The sequence below is a fragment of the Phoenix dactylifera genome, unplaced genomic scaffold, assembly GCF_009389715.1.
Source record: "Phoenix dactylifera cultivar Barhee BC4 unplaced genomic scaffold, palm_55x_up_171113_PBpolish2nd_filt_p 000319F, whole genome shotgun sequence".
Lineage (NCBI taxonomy): Eukaryota > Viridiplantae > Streptophyta > Magnoliopsida > Arecales > Arecaceae > Phoenix > Phoenix dactylifera.
The window spans coordinates 134653-155475 of NW_024067788.1; positions in this window are offsets into that span (position 1 = coordinate 134653).

Here is a 20823-nt window from a genome sequence, read left to right on the forward strand (position 1 = left end):
AGTACAGATCTATGTTGATGATATCATTTTCGGTGCTACTAACAATCGCCTCTGCGAGGAATTTGCTGATTTGATGCAGAGTGAGTTTGAGATGAGCATGATGGGAGAGCTGAACTATTTCCTCGGGCTTCAAATCAAACAATCTGAAGGAGGCATCTTCATCAATCAAGCAAAATATATCAAGGAGATGCTCAAGAAGTTTGATATGGAGGGAAACAAGTCAATCAGCACCCCCATGAGCTCATCATGCAAGTTAGACCAAGATGAATCAGGTAAATCTGTAGATCAAAAGCTTTATAGAGGTATGATAGGTTCTTTACTGTATCTTACTGCAAGTAGGCCTGATATTATGTTTAGTGTGTGCATGTGTGCTAGATATCAGGCTAATCCTAAAGAATCACACCTAGCTGCAGTTAAGAGAATCTTTAAATACTTAATTGGAACTAAGAACATAGGGCTGTGGTACTCTAAAGAATCTAGCCTAAACTTAATAGGGTACACAGATTCAGACTTCGCTGGATGCAAGCTTGATAGAAAAAGTACCAGCGGGTCTTGTCAATTTCTAGGAGAAAACCTAATCTCATGGTTTAGCAAGAAACAAAACTCGGTTGCATTATCCACTGCAGAAGCTGAATATGTTGCAGCCGGGAGTTGTTGTGCTCAAATCTTATGGATTAAACAACAATTAGAAGATTATGGTATTAAACAAGATAAAATTCCCATTAATTGTGATAACACAAGTGCCATAAATCTAACTAAAAATCCAATTCAACACTCAAGAACTAAACACATTGAGATAAGACATCACTTCATAAGAGATCATGTATTGAATGGTGATGTGTCACTCCAATTTGTGTGTACTGATAATCAATTAGCAGACATTTTTACAAAACCCCTAAGTGAAGAGAGGTTTAGTGTGCTTAGAAGGAGATTAGGAGTGATTGATCCATCCTAGTGGGAGTTTTTCACTAGATTAATTGATTTTGATGATTAGAATGAGGTTAAAATAGAGTTTCTATGCAGTGATCATCAAATCAGTCCTTAATTAGGTGATTTTCCCTCATTTGGCACGATTATGGCATGGCTTTTAGGTGCGTGCCAAGGTTAGAGACGACTCGAGTAAGTTTCAGAGCCGGCTCCTAAGGGGGAGTCGACTCGCGCATTTGCGGGAGTCGACTCGCAAAGTTGGCAGCTGAGGGGGAGTCGACTCGCACACTGTCGGGAGTCGACTCGAAGTCTACATGCGCTAACAGAGAGTCGACTCGCGCATATTCTGGAGTCGACTCGAGGACGAGTCGACTCGCGACTCAGGGGAGTCGACTCGCAGTCGGGATCCGACTTTTTAACCCTAGGTTTGTCGTTTCGCAAACACTTTTCCTCAAGCCGCCACTGTTCACAAAGCCCTAGAGCCGACTCCTAGGTCATCCCCGATCGTCTCCAAGCCCTTTTCCCGTCGATTCTTCGCCGGACATTGAGTTTCCGTCCGTTCCTAGGTCATTTTCGGTCCATCCCGAGCTTCCTCTGTCGGTTCTTCACCGTCCTCTAGGTATTTTTCTTCCCGTTTAGGTCAAGATGCCTCGTAAGACCGTCGTTAGGAAGAGGTCCCGTCCCAAGGCCGGTCCCGAGCGACGCTCCAAGGCGCGGCACGATCCCGCGAGGCAACCACCTCCGGATCGTTCCCCGCCTAGGGTGGTTCTCGTTAGGCCGTTGGCCGGGAAGGCCGTCACCTCCGGGAGGTTTGTCGATTTCGACTATCTCTCCCGGGAGGGGTTCACCATAGGCGATAGGCTTAGAGCCCAGGGCCTAGAGTACTTCCTCACCTTGGACCTTCCCACCTATCCTGGCCTAGTTCAAGAGTTTTACAGTACCGTCCATCGGGGAGATGGAGGTATCGAGGGTACGGTAGTAGGTGTCCCGTTGCGTGTCACAGAGGACCTCATTGCCCATATCCTTTACCTTCCATTAGTTGGGGTGGCTCCCGCACACCCTGAGGATAGAGTTGCGGCTCTTACGGTCGTCTTAGGGCATCCACCTCAGTCCCCCCTAGATGAGGTATCTGCTAGCTCACTTCCTATTGAAGTAAGAATCCTTTTGAGCATTCTGTCCAGGTCCATCTTCCCTAAGACAGGGAGATTTGATTTTGTGAATGAGAGGGACTTAGCTATTATGTCTTATATCCTTCAGGACACCCCGATCAACTTCCCAAAGCTCATTTATAGGTATATGTGTGAGCCCCTAGATAGACCTAGGCTCTCACTCCCATACGGGATGTTATTCACTCTTCTTTTTAGGCAGTACGAGATTTCCATTCCTGAGAGGAAACCCTCTCGTGCCTTGCGATGGACTGATCGCTTGTGTACGGGGACTATGCACAGGATGGGATTTCGGAAGAGAGAAGGGATCTGGGTTAGGAAGTCTACTCTCACTGCTCAGACCACCAGACCATCACCCAGTCCTGAGCCAGATTCAGACTACCCAGACCTTCCAGACCATCCAGACCTCCCATCCACTCCTCCTGCTCCTACCACCTTTGCCGGACCTTCCTCCTCAGCTACACCATCTATGGAGGTTCGGATTGATCCAGAGCAGCTCCGGGAGCTGCGGCAGGAGATCGTCCGAGATCTGAGGGACGAGCTGCTTCGGGAGCTCCGAGGTGCGGTGCCTGCTCCCACTCCTGCACCCGTATCTTCTCAGTTGGTCCCTTCCTTGACAGCCGTGACTGACATGACGGCTCATGTACGGGAAGAGATCTACAATATCCGGAGTTTGGTCCAGGCCCAGTTCCACAGCATGAGTGAGGTCACGAGCTCCACTCGACAGATGCGAGAGGAGATAGGTCGTGACATGCACACCACCACCGAGGGGGCCGAGCGCTTGTCGAATGTACTCATCGACAAGCTGGACGCACTTCAGACATCGGTGACTGGGCTTCAGGCGTCGGTGACAGAGCTCTCCACTACACATAGCAGAGCCACCACGTCTATCATCGCACAGCTTGGCCATGCGACAGATGCAGTCACCCTCCTCATGGAGCAGAGCCGATTGAGAGGAGGAGCCACATCCTCGAGAGGAGGAGCCACATCCTCCAGAGGAGGAGATGCATCCTCGAGAGGGGGAGCCTCATCCTCGAGGAGGCCATAGATGTTTTTGTGTTTTGTCTTGTTTTGCTTTACTTATTGTATTCTCAAATGTATTCACATTCATATCAATACAATGAGTAGACATTTTATCTTCAATTATGTGCCATTTGATGTGCCATTTGTTGATTGTGCCATTGATTGTGTGTGATTACCTCCTTTTTGGTATGATGACAAAAAGGGGGAGAAATATGTATAAAATATGGTAAAATATGTAAAAGGGGAGAAATATTAAAAAAAAATATGTAAAAGAAATCAATGGAAATAAATAAAACGATAAACTCTTAAAAACACACACAAATTTGTTCTAAGTGGATTCGGTACCTCGAGGCTCATTATCTCTCTTTTGGGGCTCCTAATGGAGTAATCTCCAGAATCTATTCAAGGGATATTCGGAGATTAGCTGAATCCTACTCAAGAACAAATTGACAGATTTTTCCTCTAAAAAGATAAAATTCAGTTCAAAAAAAAAAAACTTCAAAGCATGAAGAGGAAATTCAGAAAATCAAAATATAGTTGAATGCATATGTTGAGGGGGAGAATCTGAATTTTAATCAAGCTAAATCATTAATGACATATAAGCCAAACAATTGATTGCATAATATGAAGGCTTATATAATTCCAAATGAAAGGGGGAGCTTTAACTCCGAAATTTAATGTTTCACTCCTTTCAAACTTGGATAAATTAAATTATCAGACATTTGAATTCATTTATGGATTTTACTTCATTGTTTTATGAGCAATTCATTTTACATATACTCAAAGTTTTGTCATCATCAAAAAGGGGGAGATTGTGGAATGATTGATTAAAACCCCATTTGATTTTGATGAGCTCAAAGCATTTGAGTATATCTTGTGATTACTAATGAATTCAATTGAGCGTTTCAGTGAAAAACCTGTCCAAGTGTTTCTAGACTTGGTTCATAGTATTTTGGATAAGTTAAGAAGTCTGCATGAACCAATGTCTGAGACTCGAGTCGACTCCCGAGTATCACGAGTCGACTCCAAGCGTATCAAGTTCACTGGCACGAGCTCGAGTCGACTCCAGATTAGTACGAGTCGACTCCGACTGAGAACAGAAAGAAGAACAGAAAGCTTCATCTCAGAACCTGTCAACGAGTCGACTCCTGAAGTACGCGAGTCGACTCCAATGTTCACCGAGTCGACTCCAGGGAAGTAAGAGTCGACTCCAAGCAGTCACAGGCAGAAAAGTCAGAGAGCAGTTTTCGGGTCTGAGATTCGAGTCGACTCCAGTGGAACGCGAGTCGACTCCGATGGTTGGCAGGTCGACTCCAAAGAAGGTAAGAGTCGACTCTCAGAGGAACACAAAGAAAAAGTCATAGAACGATTTTCGGACTCTGAGATTCGAGTCGACTCCCGCAGTACACGAGTCGACTCCGAGACTGAGCGACCATCAACAGACAGAAGACCATGCTACTGCCTCTGAGATTCGAGTCGACTCACAGACAGCTCGAGTCGACTCCAAGACAAGCTATACGTCAAAAGGCAGAAGACCAACTTTCGGAAACTGAGAGCCGAGTCGACTCCAAGGAGGTTCGAGTCGACTCCAAGACTGGATGAGCCAAACGACAGAGAATCGAGAGTTCGGGCTCTGAGATTCGAGTCGACTCCCAGGACAGTCGAGTCGACTCGAGTGGACAAAATTCAAATTTGGATCCACGGACTTCAGTGGATGAGCCGACTCCAAAAATTGCCAGGTCAACTCCAGAAGTTGGCGAGTCGACTCCAGGTCAAGACGAGTCGACTCCCAGTCAAGACGGCAACTTTAATTCAAATTTGGAACAGTTGCCGAGTCGACTCCGGAAAAGCGTGAGTCGACTCCTGCTACAGCCGAGTCGACTCCTGATCGCGCGAGTCGACTCCAACCCACCAACGGTCATATTGTCAGGCTGCGCAGAGTGTGCAGAACGGCCAGAAAAAGCAGAGTAACGGCTAGTTTCCGTGGGGGTTGGCTTAAATAGCCTCAGAGGACTGTAGCAAGGTAGAGAACAGATATTCCACTCCAAGCATTCAAGTTTTCAAGCTCTCCAAGTGCTCTTAAACGAAAAAGGGGAGATCTGCATTTACTGCTCCAACAACTTCTTCCCAACAATCAAAGCTTCCTCCTCCTGCATTCAAGTCGACCACTCTTTCAAGAGGAGACCGGAGTTCCAGAAGCCATACCTCTTCACCAGCTTAAAAGCGTTTGAGGGCTTCTAACTCCTTTACGATTATATTGTCTTAAATCTGCTTTTTGAGAAGCTATTTTCTATTTTCTTCTATCTCTTGTATTTACTTGATTCAATCGGGGGATTGAATCAAGGGGTTTAAGGTTGGTTGGTGAGCCAAGTTAAAACCAACGTTTGTAAGGGTTTGATTGTGAGCCCGGGAAAATAATCGGGGTTGGTTCTAGTCGGTGAGCCTGGAAAAACCGACCGAGTTCGTTGTGAGCTCGTAAAACAACAAGTTTGGTTGTGAGCTTGCAAAACAACCGGCTGTAATCCAAGGGGGTTATAGTGAAATTCCCAAGTGAGACTTGGGGAGTGGACGTAGGAGCAAGGGTTAGCTCCGAACCACTATAAAACTTTGTGTTTATAGTGCATTGTCTCTCATCTTCTTCCCCGCACATTACTCACAGCACTAGGCTTTAATTAAATAACTTGCTATAGTTTTTAATTAATCATCCACAAAGTTTTTAATTAGCCAAATTATATTAAAAACCCAATTCACCCCCCCCCCTCTTGGGTTGTCTATTTGGGCAACAAGATTTGCAATAGCCTCCTCTAGCTCCTCAATTCTTCGGAATATGTTCCCTACCTCCACCCTGTTCCACCTCCGAAGGTATCTCCTAGCCAACTCAAGTCTGCGAGAAACCCGATACATAGCATCCCCCCGAACCGGCATGTTCCAAGCCTCACTCATAACACCCCAAGACCTAGGGTAACACAACCATAACCTCTCAAACCTGAAGGGGCAATGAAAAGGGATGGGTCTGTCAGTACATACCAGTATTGGATTGTGATCTGAAGCTATCCTCGGTAGGTGTTTGACATGATAGTCTGGAAACTCCTGGATCCATCCAGCTGTAGCAAAAGCCCTGTCAAGCCTCTCCCAAACTCTAGCCGGACCCTGCTGATTGTTGCACCATGTGAATCTGGGCCCTGTGAAGCCCAGATCTATCAGCCCATTTGTAGAGATAAACTCCTGAAACTCCCTCACCTTCCTCTGATAGGAGAATAGCCTCCCTCCCATCTTGTCCTGTGGATCATCTATACAGTTAAAATCTCCTGCAATCAACATTGGCTGCCCCTGATCAACCAACTTGGAAGCCTCCTCCCACAATGACCTCCGAGCCCTGAAATCGGTGCTAGCATACACAGCTGAAAAAATCCATGGCCTCCCCACCCCCTCAGATATCACCATGATCACTTCTTGGCTACTAACATTAAAGATATCCAGCTTCCCACCATCCAATTTCCACGTTACAATGATACCACCCGACAACCCCTGAGAATCCACAGCATAGAAACCCCAGGATCGTGGCAGTGCCCTCCTGGCTTTTACAATACTCCTCCCGGCCAACCGGGTCTCAAATAAAATACAGATGTCTAGATTGTGCACCTGCACCAACCTCCGAAACGCCGGGGCGAACGAAGGTTTTCCGGCCCCCCGACAATTCCAAAGGATTAACTTCATTGACAACCAAGTTCAGTGGCTCGACTCTCCCTCCCAGAGCCAACCCCATTGTCCACATTCACCACACTATCCACATTCACTCCCATACTGGAGTCAGGCTCAAGACTCCCCTTCTGCACAGCTACCAAAGTCTGGGACAGGAGCTCGCTGTGGCTTGCGGTACTGTTTCCCCGTGCCAAATGGCACAAGGTGTCCACAATACCATCTCCCTCCTTGCCGCAAACTCCCTTCGATGTTGCATCTACCTCAGCTCGGGCGGACGCTTCTTGGCCATCCGGCGCCTGCACCACACCCATCGTCGCTTCCGCCGCCTTCATGACCGACGGGAGATCCCCAACCGAGGTGGCTCGGGAGATCCTCCAGCCTGGGGGTCGACCGCTGTTTGCTTCCCGCCCGCCGCCGGCCTTAGGTGGCCTGGAACTCGACGATGCCGCCGGCGGAGGGGAGCTCCGGCTTCTCCAATGCCCTACCGCCACCAACCTCCGGAAGCCCACTGCCGGACGAGCACCGCCTGCTGGGCACGGGATGTCGACGAAGCAACCCTTCTTAGATGGACTACGGGCGCGCTTGAGCGGACTCAAACCCGGTCCACGACCCGCATCCAACATAGGTAGGTCCCGGCCAACCACTATTGGACCCAGCCCATCACCAGGCCCAGTAGCACCCGACCCAATCTTCGGACTAAGCGGGCCAGATCCCGCCCGCCTATCCACAGTAGGAATGGGCCGCGTATCGTTGCCAGCCCAAACTCCCGAGGGCCGGCCCCTCTCAGCCAACACCGGGTCACTGGTCGACTCGGACAGTGCTCCAAACGCGCCCCCAGTTGACTCACATCGCCTCCCGAGTTGCCACTGGAGCTTCCTCCCTTGTCCTTCTCCGGCGATTTCCGCCGGGCCACCTTGGATGGCTTCTGCCAGCCATCCAGATCCACAGGGGAGACAGAGGGGATCGTCTCCCCATCCACCGGAGATGTCTGCGTCCGAGGAGGCGTGCCCACAGGTTTTGGACCACTCTCCGACGCCATCGGCTTCCTCGTCTTCACGTTCCCTTCCCCGGCCCTCATCTGCCGAACCCTGTGGGTGACCAACCACGGCCCATACCCTGGGTTCACCGGAGGTTCGATCCCACCGGCCCCTCCCTGTGAAGGGATCTCCGATGTACCATTCGGCTCCTCCGTTACTGCCTCACTGCACCCATCCACCGGGGACACGGTCGGACCCGCCGCACAGAAAGCTTCTCCGTGCCCAACTCTGCCACACCTGCAACACGGATTTGGAAGGTTCTCAAAAATGAATCCTTGCCAAACTCTCTCCTCCCGCCCCTGTGCCTTCCCCTTCACAAAGGTGCCTCCTCTCAGAGGGTGTTGGAGATCCACCTCGATCTTGACCCTCGCAAAACCCCGCTTCTTGCCCTGTTCTGTTGTCTCATCCACCGCCAGCGGCTTACCGGCCTTCGCCGCCAACTGAAGGATGATGGACTCCTCCCAGTAATCCAATGGCAACCCGGGCATTCGTAACCAGACCATCACCTTATTTAGCCCACCTGCACCGGGATTGAAATTTGGCCTCCACCGCTCCATGGCATGGATCTGCCCTGCCACCAACCATGGCCCCCAGCTCAATGCCTTCTCCCTGTGTTCCTCGCAGGAGAACCGGACCACAAAGAAGCCCTCCAACAGTGGGAAGATCTCGGGAAGTTCAGGTAGCTTCATGACTCGCCGAAGCTCTTTAACCACCCATTCAGCAGGGACGACTTTTCCCAGGCTCCGAATCAACACCGCTGAGGCCTTCCATGGCTTCCTAATCTCCTCCAGCTTATCGTCGTCAACCTCCACCTCGTCATCGAAACGTTTCTGCATCGCCTCCAGCTCCCGATCAGGGATCCGATGGGTCGTCCAATGCGGCCGCCTCGGGGCGCCTCTTGCCACCTCCGACCACGACGGTCCCCTCGCCACTCCCCCCACGGTATTCCGATTTGGACGGGTTGGAGCGCCATCCACCGACCCCGTCTTCCTCCCCACCTCCGGCTCCGCCATCTCCCCCGACCACCACTCGTTCGGGAAAATCCCTGTGAGACCGCCCAAGGTCGCACGAAAATTAAAGCACTCACTCACCTAGAAGGACATCACAGTTCACTGATATGAGAATGCACTCCTGAGCCATCGTTTACATGGATTAGTGAAGTTGGATTCGTGTGCCAGGTACGTGCTTGTGTCAGGGGCGGCTCTGCGGCCTAAGGCGAATCCAACGGAGCTTTTTTTTTAATAATATTTTTTTAATAAATATAAAATATTTAAAAAATATATAAAAATAGATAGCTATTAAGTATACTATTTCAACAAAAGATACATGAATTTTAGGCTTCTCAATTTAATATAATTTTTAAAATTTATTATAATTTTTGAATGGAAGTATATAAAAATAATTACTCTAAATGAAGGGCTATGAAATTGATTAAATAAGCTTGGCAATACTGTTTACCATGTCAAGCAAGAGCCGAATAGGAAAAGGTCGTCCCATGGCACTTCATGGCCAAGGTAACAGCACAGCAGCCATTCAACCCCCTCCCACCTTTTCTCTCCCTACCACCCAAGAGGGGAGAAGAAACCGAGAGGAGAAAACTAAAAGTATCTCCACCCTTCAAGAAGTCCATCTCCAATTCCCTTATCTTTCTTCCGGATGGCCCAGCTGGATCAGGAGTAATGTGATGGAAGGAAAACCAAGACCAAAACCAAAAAAGAGAAGGGATGAAAGATAAGAGTGGCTTCAGGCGTCTATCAAGCGTACCAAACCCCTCCTTCCTCTCTCTCTCTCTCTCTCTCTCTCCCCACCCAAAACAAAACTACTGTCCCCAACTTTCCAAATTGCCCCTCCGCAGGCCAGGAAACTCTCCACCTCCCTTCCATCAAGGGGGAAGACTCATAGCCAGCTCCAGATCCCGTTTTATATGGGGCCTTTGCTTCCTTTTGGTCAGCCTTCCGGGGGCCTTTCATTGGCCCGGGGCCTTAGGCGACCGCCTCGGTCGCCTAGGGCTCGGGCCGGCTCTGGGTTGTGTGCAAACCACAGATCCTTTCAATATTTATTATTATTATTATTATTATTATTATCTTTTAAAGTGAACCGTGTTCCAGTGGCACTGATTCCCATAATCGGTTTATTGGATATGGATGCGTTTAGATCGCCTTTTATGATTATTGTGATTGTGATCATTTAGGGGCTTGGTTGGTGTCTATGTGGTGTTTGGTATGAATGCTTCAGAGAAATGCTTGTGACCTTTACTGGTGGCGTCTTAAGTGTCGTTGGACAGCTTCAGTAAATAATCTTGGCTTTAGTGTCCATGTTGATGCGTGACTACTGCATGGAATCATGCCACCTGTTGGGAAGTAGTCATGCTACGTATTGGAAGATGGTAGGAACATTGTGTTTAAGCCTGTGTCGGTGTTGTCAGCAAAATAATCTGCAAACTTTCCAAAGCTGCTATCAAAACGTAACCAAGCGTGTTGAAGTTTGAGCGGATAGAGTATGCGTGATGTTAGGGAAAACAGAAGGATGTAGATGCAAAAAAAAAAAAAAAAAAAAAGTTAGCCTCTAATGATGGAGACAGGAGACATCAAGTTATTTATCATTTGTTTGATCTGTTGACATTTCTTTTCAAATAAATATCATAGTATATGGTCGCAACTTGATGCATCCATTTGAACTTTTAAATTATATATTCACGAGAGCAGGACCTTTCGAATTTTCGAGGATAACAGGATGTATTCGAGGGTGGTGGTGAATGGTGCTTTACTTCATGAGGCAGAGATTATTGGTACGACTGTGACGGTTTGCTTTGGGATGGCTAGAGACATCTAGGATTTTCACTCTGCACAGCGATTAGGACTATTTTTGTTTTCTAGGAGCTTCTATCTCTTGGCTTTCTTAAGGTGAACTTTGACGGAAGTATCGGCGAGAGAGGGACAGTGAAGGTGTAGATTTATCATCAAAGATCACAACACCAGATTGGTAGTGGTCGGGGGTCGGTGGATTTTCGATACTTTGATTATCAATGCCGAGCTTAGAGTTGCATGGGAGGGCATCATCTATGCAAGACATGTTTTGGGTGCAGATCGCATCATCTTCAAGGGGGACTCGACTATGATGATCGAGTGGATTCGGGGTCGGCGTAGCGCTATTGGTAGGATGATGCTGTTCTATGACATGTGCAGACTCTTGAGAGAGTATGACTTTTTTCGAGCACTCATATCTATCGAAAGACGAGCAGTGCTGCTGACTGGGTTGCCTTCTACGCAGCTCATCACTTCGGAGGTTTTTTTTGGGAGAACCACGTGTCTGCTTAGAGTCAGCGGATCTTCGATACTTTGATCATCAGTGCCGAGCTTAGAGTAGCATGAGAAGGCATTATCTATGTGAGGCTTGTTTTGGGTGCGGACCGCATTCTCCACGAGGAAGACTCGGCTACGGTGATTGAATGGATTCGGGATTGACGCAATGCTGTGTTAAGAACCCCTGCAAATTCCACTATGGACCATGCCCAGATTTCTGCCCCCCCTATGCATGAGCACACGCCAACACATCGCATTCAGCCCCCATAGCAGCTTAAATTCAAATTTGAATTCGAATTTTGCAGCCATCAAGCACTGCAGCAATTAAAATCAAGCATTGCGCCGCACCAACTTGGCGGATCAAATCCAACAACAACTGCCCCATGCGCCCAACCGACCAGTCTTTATTTGAATTCAAATTTTGAATTTGAATTCTGCAATCCACACGGACCGACGCCTATTGATCACGCCCAGCACATATCAAGCCACATTCCATGCCACGCGTTGCTCTCCATCTTTTCTTTGAATTTAAATTTTAAATTTAAATTTGAATTATTTAAAAATTCTGCATGTGTCCATGATAAGGTTTATATAAGGCGTAGGATAGGATTAGTAAAGGTATCTTGGAAGTATTGTTTTTATCTATCTAGAGTGTGAGTTGGCCGCAAAGGCTTGGGAGGCCTAGTGTCAATTATAATCGGCCTTCGGGCTTGGGCTAAGGTTGGGATAAACCAATCCCTCCTTAGATTGTTCTTGGCTTTCTTTCTTTCGGAATCAAATCAGCAAGTTTTTCTCTCATTATGCATCTCGCGTGTGTTGATTCAACTTGGACAAATCAAGGGATAAGCTGCAGCCAATAATCCCTTGGTTGGTTTAAGGATTCCGAGGAAGAAACAACCATCCTTTTATGTGCAAACATCAAGATAAGCTGCAGCCAATAATCTCCATTTTGGACCTTGTAAATAATATGCAATGGATCATTGTCGAGGGTGACTCATTCATCTCGATCTCTATCCTGAGAAAGGGTGAGGGGTACAAAGCTTTCATGAATAAGATATAGAACATGCATATAGAGAGACAAATAGGGTTACAGATGGGATGGTAAACCTCGTTCCATCCATTTCAGATTGGCCTTGGCATTTGGGTTCAAGTTTACATTTGGAGTCAAGCTCAATGCTGACATCGATGCTCGAGTAGTTCGTACTCGTTCATTATTGTCGATCTTTGGCTTGAGAATTGTGATTGCCTCATGTACAGCATGATGAAGTAGGAAGGTTATCCTACAGGGTATAAGTAGATCAAAGATCATCAGTTTGGATTTTCTCAAACGAAAATAAGGGGGGGAAAGAATCATCAATCTAGAAGTTTAGATTATGTATCCAAGCATTGTCCTGTCAAAATAATGTCAGCCATAGCAGATTTTCATGTCTAGGAGTCCATGCCAATCCTCCAAGGACTGATACCAAATTCCACCCATCTACAATTGGTCTTCAGATATCTAAGTTTGCTTTGCAATATTTAGATTTTATCAGGATAGTTTGGTTATTGAAGGTGAACTAGAGAAATGAAATGCCATTAGTCTATTGCTTAAGTTGGTTCCTTTAACAGAGTTTCTTCCTAAACAAATTACACAACATAATATTTCATAGAAATGTATTCACTAATAAAAATTAAAGATACATAGACTTACCATCAATATTTAGTTTTTGTTTTTTGGACAAATATCGAAAACTTATGAAAACAACTTCCAAGCAAAGATTTTTTTATTCTGATGCATGTTTTTGGTTGATGTCCACATTTATCTCAATAAAACTGATTAAAACTCCTGAGGGGCTGAAATCTACTTCTAGAGACTGCCCCATCTTTAGAGCCCATGGAGAAAACAAGTTCTTGCTCTTGGATTATAGAGAATGGAAAGGCATGGATGAAGTAAAAAGAGGTGTGGCACTGCCCTTCAGATTTATTGGGAACTTAAAAGCTAATGGACACTGGACAATGACAAGTCTCACCTAAAGATGCCAGTTCTGCTCATGCAATTCTACAATGATCACAACCTTTCTCTTGTCTCCTTGATAAGAAGGATTAAAAGCAGTCTGTGACATGCCGGAAGCTTTAAGATGGAAATTGAGAACTATATAGAAAAAGGGCTAGGTGTAAGTATTCAACCTTTGATAGGGTGAACATTAGAGCATCTTTATTACTGTGGTTCTTACTTTATTGTCCTAATGCTGTGTCACAATCTCTGTGAATGGCGCTCTCTTGTTGGTTTTCCCCATATCATTGAGCCTGTGCATTGACTTGATCATTATTGGACCTCATAAAGTAAATCTTTCAACATCATTAAGTCGTAACTAGTTCATCAACTGACCGTAATCATCATTAGAGTATGCACTAAGTTATGCTTATAAATGTCATATTTTATTTTTTGGAGCTTACACCCTATGCTGTGAATGTTGATTTGGATAGAGTTTTTCATCTCAAAGAAGTCAAAACATATTTGGTGTGAATCATGTGGCTTGAGGGTGGTCACAAGAATGTTACTGTCAACACTTCCGAACTAGCTAAAAACAACAACCATATCTTCTATAGAACTTAAGATTTAATCCAGTAGTCAGACAACTGTATCTACTGACTCCGTTAATTTTTTGAAAGGTTTAGTTTTTAGAATTGACAATTCAAATGCTTCTATCTGAAAACTTGCTAGCTAACTTGTTCAATATATGGCGTCTCGTTCAGTCACTGAATTATTTTCAGGTCTCTCTTGTCCTACAGGAGGCAAACCAGCCAGTGGACTAGGGGTGCAATTAGGCCGAGACAAGTCGCGTATCTCTAAAATATTCAAAATATTTAGGCTCGAAACTCGACTCGGGATTGATCAAAAATTAATATCCATGCTCAAGCTCAACTCGATAAAAAAAAAGTAATATTCGAGATCGATTCGAATATGAACTAAGCCGTACTCGAAATTGAGTTCGAGCCTTGATCATAATTAAAAAATATAGTTAAAAGTTGGAAGTTAGATCAGATTAAAAAATATAAATATTATATTTTTCAAATTAAATTAATAATATATATTATAAAAAATATAATATTTTAAAAATGTATATATTCGGCTAGGCTCACATGCTTTTGAGTTAAGTATTATGCTACTCAAGCTTGACAATGGTCGAGTTGATCAAGCTTGGGCCCAAGTCGGGCTTGAGCAACTCATGAGCTACTCGGCTCATTTGCACCTCTTAACAAATCAACAGACTCCTAATGTAGCTCAATCTAGAAAAATATTCCTTCCCTATCTTTGCATATCTTAATTTGATGGATTCTAATGGCTGCATCTATCAATGATTTATGTAATTTTGTTTTTATCTACGACAAAATAAGCGAAAAAAAGTACTCCTAAAGTACGTCCTAGCAGATCAAGTTGGCTTGCCTCTATTGAATTATGACCTTTCATCGATCGGCTATTGTACAATATGCTACATAATTGTCAACCCACAATAGGTTAATGATCTGATAACCGAGTCCACTGAAGTATCGGATTAGGTTGTTAACCTTTTTTTGACTAGAAGTTTCAAGGTTCCCACTCATTTAAATGGAAGAAGCCATCAAAATTAGGAAGTACGCTAGGTTTGAGAAGAAAAACAGTACGTAACATGGGTTGAATTGATTCCATGACCACAATCACTAGCTCCATCATCTACCAACCATATGTGTTTGCCTTGAAACAAAATGGACATTCTCAATTTTGTGTCATTTCTACGCATGCATAGGTTTTGCCATCTCAATTCTCACCTTGTTCACATCTTAGTCATTTTGAAGATAAAAAGCAAGAACATTTATTCCCTTTCAGAATTCCATTCTAATATCAAAGCCTAGAAAGTCCACAGTGATAGCAATATGTGACAGCCTCTAGGTGAGTCCATCAGTGCCTGCCATCTATATGCTGATGTTGTAGGTATCAATGGCACCATGTTTGTTCTCAAACCAATGACAACAATATCAGCACCAAGAGTGGCAATTTCTAACCCAAAAGATCATCGTTTGAATATATCTAAAATGAATAGGTCTGAGTAAGGATTTTGTCTAATTGAGTTGAGTTAGATTAATTAAGACTAAACTAATTATAGATGTGTCAGAGTTTTATTTGGACATCAAATTTTTGGAGGCAATTCAACGTGGACAAACTAGATTTTGAGCTGGTGCAATATACTCGTTGCCTCTACACTAAAAAAAAAAATTCTCTCAAGATGGTGGTGGTAGCATTGGTGAGCTACTAATTAAGACCATTCAAATGATATCAGAGATTATTTAGCTAATGGGAAAGAAAAAGATTTAAAAAAATTATAGGGAATAAAACAGAGGGAATAAGGTTTTTAGAATTTGTTATTTTTTCTTTCACTTCTTTTATAGCATCCCTAGCACTATCCGAATGTCCAATCCCACCCTTCTTTTCTTTTTTCAATTTCTTAAAATATATAAATGACAGGTGAAACCCTAATCGAATTGGCAAGTTGGATATGGATTCATGTGAATTAAAATGGACCGGAGATGGTTGATTTCTTTCACCAATTATAAATGTATGGAATAGAGGATTTTTAACTTAACTCAGACTTGACCTAACTCAAGCCCTATTTAACCTAACCCATTGCCTTTATGTTCGGTACATCAATTATTGATTTTTCTTGAGAAAAATAAAATTAATTATTGAAAATTAGGTTTTGTATACCTGATCATGAACCTCATACAATTCCTTTCTTTATCTTGAGAAAATTTTTTTATTAAAATAGGATTCACATGAAGCACCATTTTGATGGGCGATCTCGTAATATGGCTAACTATGTGGACATGTGGAAGAGCATGGATCCTCGGCATATGCGGTTTGCATTGTGAAGTGCTGTGAAGCACTCAATGACTACCATTAAGAGATGAATAGTTATCAAATAAGATGATTTTATGTACCATATGCGGCATCTTTTAATTGTAGTGACTAGTTTTGCACGGCATTCCGCGGTGCAAATTGTTAGACAATCCTAGATTGATATGGAGGTGGCCATTGGGGATGTCTTTTCTCTTTAGAAATGATGGGAGTCAACTTCTCGTTGAAGCCTTGGCCTAATATTGTGAAGTCTAGGCCATATTGTTCTTTGAACCTAGCATGGGACCCAAAAAAATTAAGGTGGGTAAAGATGAGAGGTGATGCCCAGCCTCTTGTGGCCCCCAACACTTTTCATTTAGAAAGGGACATCCATTTGGGCAGTTGAAGATAGGTCCTATGAAGCCCTTAGGTCATGGAATGGTGGGACTCTGCCCTCTCTAACATATGCCATTAAAGTTGAAAGTTATGTGTCCAAGCATTAAAGGGGGTTTGGTTGACATGATAATGATAAAGGAGCATGGAGATAGAGGAGCTCAGGCATATTATTGAACTAGGGGAATTTTTTTGGCGAGCTCATATGAAGTTGATAGAGGAAGCCAGTCTTAGCCTCTCAAGGACATAGGCACTAGGGCACCACAATAGGGGCAGTAGCTTTTTCCAATTGGAAATTGATATGATTATGCAAGACAAAAGAAGCATGGTTGGAACCAACTACTAGACAAACATAGCACTCATAGAGTTGGGCACCATAAAAATATCATGTGCAACAAAGTAATTGCAAGGGTATCATGAAAAATTTGGAGAGGAAAATCTAGGGACTTTTATGTGAGGAAATGAGCACTTTTCTTTAGTAGATTCTCAAGGCTGTAGCACTTATATATCTACTAACTATTAGCGCATGTTGTTATAGGCACCATCAAAGAAAAGGAGGAACCCTAGCTATTCATTTCCTTTGTCCTTTTGAAAGAGGAAGTGTGTGCCTTTTAGGGTTAATTAGGGGCACTTAGGTGACCACAATTTATATAAAACATACACTTTTTATGTTTTGAGAAGGAATAAGCAAAACGACTTATATGAATGAAATTAAGCATATGTAATTATGATATTTATGTTAGGGTTATAGTATATCTATTATATATATGTCAAATAGTGTGAACTTACCTTCATTTAGTGCAGCAATTCCTTCTACATACGTGAAGGCCTTTTATTGGTCAAATAGATGAATCAACAATAACAATGAATAAATTATATATATATATATATATATATATATATATATATATATTCATAGAATTTAGGTACTTGAAATTTATGCTTGAAAAATATACATTTTAGATATTAATATATATTATCAATACTAATATTAAAAATAATTATATTATCCTGTTTGTTTGCATACTTTTTTGTACTTTTCTATATTTATCTACTATCACAAGTTCTATGAATACATATTTCCTTATCCATTTACAGCTGGTTTTTTTATTTTTATTATTTATTCTCAAAAAATATTGGCAATAGAATAACAAAAAGAAGTATTTTTTGTTATGATTTCCAAAAAATTATATTCTAGTATATTTTTTTAATATATTTGTACATCGTATCTTTTATGTTTCCTTATTTATTTCTATCATGATTTTTGTAGTCAATGTTTGTAAATAGTTTTTCAACATTTTTCTTATTTTGTTGAAAGCTTTTTTTTTTTTTGATTTTTTGCTCATTTATTGTTATGAATGCAATTAGATATCTTTTTATTTATCTTAAACTAGGTCTAATTTTGTTTCTTATTTGTATAGCTAAGGTTGTATAGGTGATCTAGAAAAAGTGAAAGAAAGTTTTTGGAATCAAAAAATGACAAATAAAATCTAGAAGGAATATTTCTAGATTTTAGAACTCATATTTAAATTGTCTAATTTTTAACTACTTGATACGTATGCTAGGGCCTCCAAATTATATGATTTTCAATATGCAAGTAATTTGAAAGTAGTGGATCATATCTAGCAACTCGGATCATCAACTTGGGACCTCCATTATCTGATCAAAATCTGACCGAATTTGAGAAAGATCCATTCAACCAGATCCTAGTCAATCTGTCCATCCATCCATCCATCCATCTATCAATTTATATACTATTTAGTATGGTAAATATATGATATTCAAACATGGATTTCTTGATGTAAGGGATGTGCATGTCTTATTCAAACAGTCAGAATAGGTGAATGAAAATAAGTTGGTTAGCTTTTCCTTTATTTTTTCCATTTTGTGTGTGTCAATGCATATGCATGTACATTTCTTCTCTTAAGTAATGAGCTCGAGCTTTTCTTGCACTACTACTTAAAAATATAGTAAAGATATTTAGAAAACAATTGAATGGAATTATAATCTATATTACAAAGCAAATGCTGTCTAAAAGAGAACCACAATACTTGGTAACTTATACAAATAAATTTACGTTATTGAAAAACAAATGACCACACAATATCAAACTTGCCGCTATAGAAGATTTTCCTCTTTTATTTTTTTTTTAAGCTTGGGAGCCGAATGAGATTGACATAATGCTCATGCATGTTACTAACTCAATCTCACATTATTCTTACAAATTGTGGACCCATCAATCATCCTTCATTACTTAAGATCGTGGCTGAATTTATGATCAATCTGAAGTGGGCCATGATGGGCCACACTTTTGAATGATTAGCAAGCCCATCAGCCCCTACGCAAAAGATTAAGCCCGAAAACGGTGAACCATGAACAAAGGATACCCAATTGGAGGGGGCAGGGGGACCCCATAAGATGTGATTCTCCTGCCCATCTCTATATATGTTGTCATTCACCAAAAGTGTTGAGGCTTATATGACTTTCTAATTACTCAATTTCCATTGGATTCCCTATAGCAAAACATGATCATGAAATGCAAGTGCTAAGCCCACTTACACATCTAATCCAGCAATAATATGTGACCCATGATGACGATTAGAATTGCGGTTAGTCTTGTAGACTGGTTTTCGATTAGGATCCAACCTGATTTAGGCTCCACCTAGATTTAAAATTATATTCATAGGTTCCTTTGAAATCTAAAAAGTAGGTTCAATACTATAGTATATAAGTTTGATTAAGCTAAATTCCCACAACCAATTTAAGTTGGCCCCCCAGACAAGTAGGCCCTACCCATTTGCACCCACTATGATGACATGATTTCTATCTCTTGACCCTTGCCAAGGACTACTTTTGCCCTCACTTTCCTAACTAGGATGTTGTCATGCTTACTCTATTGCTCTAATATTTTAATCTGCATGTCATAATGGTCATACTGACCCCCTTCCCCTGATTAGGGTTGAGGCCCACACTTTAAAAGTGGACAAAAAATGCTCCAATTGGTGATGGGTGACATGTTTAGCTTTCTTGCATCCTCTTATCTGAACACTGTCTCATAGCTACCTTAACCTCCTCCACCAAATCTCCTTCTCAAAAGATGACTAAGAATGACTTATATTGTTTAGATTTGTTCTTTTTTCTTTCAAATGATCCTATATCTATCTACTCATTGCTAGCCTTTTTTTGTCTTAACACAAATATTAAAATGATTATTTATAGTTAAGCATTAATTAGATGCTAGAGAAGCAACCTTGTCATCATCTTAGTGATCTGTAACTAAAGAACAAAACTCAATACCATGCCATTCAAATCTGGAACACTTGGTTGGCTATAAGATAATTATAAAATCATGCATTAAACTACAAGATAATTATAAAAGTTCTAGAAATTTATTATGCGATTCAATGAGAGTTTAGTTGGGTATAAGTCTACGAATTGACTGAAGGAGTAGCAAATATCAACAATACTGTAAGGTTTTCTAGATGGAGGTAGAGTGACCTATAATTTGGGAAGAAATTCAAACATTAAACTTCGAACAAACTAGTACGAATTGTAGAGCTTTATTTGAAAATGATGTGATAAAATATGCATCAAAGTAGTGATGCCGTCAGTAGAATAAGTGAATCAGTAAAAATGTCTTTTAAGAAGCACGACATTGATAAATTACTAATATTGTCTAATCCTAATTGTAAGTATTGGATATCGCATTATTATGATCAGGTAATTATCCATCATATCATCAAACATAATTTTTAAACGGTTGATTAATAATGATTCATTAATTTCATTTAGGCAAATTTAGATTGACATTATCAACTTCTATTACATCTTGCCTGTAGGTACAATAGCTCTCTCCTAATGAACAATAGCTTCGTACCGTTTCTGGCATTTGGATACAGGAGAGATCAAGATTCACTGTTTCGGTACCAGATCCGTACTCGTGCCATACTAGCACAATGTCGGTACAAATTTTTTTGACCGAGTATCGGTACACTATTCCTACTGAATATCAGTGCTGAACCAGTATGATACGGTATGCTCCGTACAGTTCGATTCTGGCTGGTGTGGCATATCTTGGGAGAAAATAGTTCAAGTAAATAAAATATCATATCATTGTTAGTAGATACCATGTGATGATGGTGTTGGAAATTGTATCCTAAATATCAATCGTCAGCATGTTGATGATTGAATTTTATAAAATAAATTGATAAATTAATAAAGTGTTATTTGGCATTATTCATCATTTCATTATACATCTTCAAATGAACTCTTATATGATGAAGTCCTTAGGACTTAATTTATGATAAAAGAAAATTTATCTTCAGGTCCTTAAACCTGTTCGCGATCAAATGATATGCTGTTAATAGGACGACAACATTATCGAGATTAGGTCGTTGTTTGACATATACGTTGGTTGTCCT